General features: G+C 46.9%; 1 long non-coding RNA gene across 1 annotated transcript; it reads right to left on the bottom strand.

The window, feature by feature from the left end:
* Window positions 1–215: 215 nt before the first annotated feature.
* Window positions 216–1,309, bottom strand: LOC142698184 (uncharacterized). The gene is made up of 3 exons (XR_012865721.1): window positions 713–1,309; window positions 520–625; window positions 216–431 (listed from the first exon to the last, which is right to left on the bottom strand). It is a non-coding gene; the product is annotated as an uncharacterized LOC142698184 (long non-coding RNA).
* Window positions 1,310–1,583: the final 274 nt, after the last annotated feature.

Below are 1,583 nucleotides of genomic sequence, written 5' to 3'. Positions count from 1 at the left end.
GTGACAGATACATAGTGATATATTCTGCAGATTATTACACCACGGACCTCTATAGAGATCTGCAGAACATTGCTCTGTCCTCTCTACCTCGTGACAGATACAGTGATATATTCTGCAGATTATTACACCTATGGCTTTTCTACACCCTTATGTTCCCCGTAGAAGAAAGGTTCCCTGGATAAATTCTCCAATATAAAAATGAAAGCACAAAAATGTGTAAAACAAATATATTTATTGTAGAATGTGGTAGAGTTGCTGCGATGTCTTCTGTGGCTCCGGCCCCTTAACAAGCGGTGATTGGTGAGATGAAGAGGGGGAGGGTCCTTCTTCACACGTGGATATGGCCGTCAGTCCACCTTTACACAGCTCAGTCCTGGATCAGAAGAGACCGGGACGTTTTTCATGTTTCTCACATTTTTCATAGTCGAATCCTAGAAAAGAAAAATCCAATAAGCAAAAAACATTCAAAAAACCTTCACCACCAGAAGATGAAGACGGAGCAGAGAACGTCAGACTTACCGGATCTCGCTTCTGTTCTGCTCGTCACTGCTTCTCAGCACTGGAGGAGTCTTCATGGGAATTTCAGATGGTTTAGGTGGTAAAGGCCACGATGTTGGGGTGACAACTGCGAAAAAAAAATATCAGAAATTCAGTGCCGAGGCGGCTGTAGAAGAGATGTGAGGGGAGAAGATCATCAGTGGACGGCACTTACCTCACCTAAAGATGGTGAATGGGCCCTAAGTAAAGGATGGAATTAAGATGGCCGTTTTCTCTCCCAGGAATTTCGGGACCCTGATGGTAAATGGGCCCCAAGCGACAGATGAAATTAAGATGGCCGCTTTCTCTCCCGGGGGTTTGGGGCCCTGATGGTAAATGGGCCCCGAGTGGCAGATGGGACTAAAATGGCCGCTTTCTCTTCCGGGGGTTTGAGGCCCTGATGATAACCGTAGCCCCCAAAAGGTCCTCCATCTCCACATCATCAGGAAATTGGCATTCACCAATTTCCATTTTGTCACCCTCATCCTCCACGTCCTCCATCTCCACATCATCCGGAAACTGGCGTCCGCCAACCTCCATTTTTTCGTCTTTGTCCTCCACGTCCACCATCTCCACATCATCCGGAAGCCGGCGTCCGCCAACCTCCATTTTCTCTACAGTACTCATCGTGGGAAACGTCTTCACCAACATCCTCTTCTTATGCGACACCTCCATGATGAGAGCCAGCAAGAGAAACTGACACCGTGGTCAATGTGTGACCCCAATTTATAAACTTTCTGATGTCATAACTGGTTGGCCATTATGTGGAAACGGAACACGTCCAGATTACAGACCACGCCCCTCATGACATCACGCTCAGGTTCTTCACAGTGCAGAGAAATAGAATCTGCCCACATTCTGGATGACATCACAAGAAGCGTATCCCAGTGAACCGTTACACCCGAGCGGCCATATAAAATGTAATATGGTACAAGAATACAGGCAGGAGGGTCACACTACACCCTCTGGGGAGGTTTCTATCACCTCAAAGAATTCCCAAATCAATGTGGTCAATTCCAGACTTTCTAAAATGTAGAATCGCACCC

This window comes from Rhinoderma darwinii (assembly GCF_050947455.1).
Source record: "Rhinoderma darwinii isolate aRhiDar2 chromosome 12 unlocalized genomic scaffold, aRhiDar2.hap1 SUPER_12_unloc_5, whole genome shotgun sequence".
NCBI classification, from domain to species: domain Eukaryota; kingdom Metazoa; phylum Chordata; class Amphibia; order Anura; family Rhinodermatidae; genus Rhinoderma; species Rhinoderma darwinii.
Note: the sequence above shows the minus strand (reverse complement) of the source record. Positions and strands in the feature narration are given on the sequence as shown.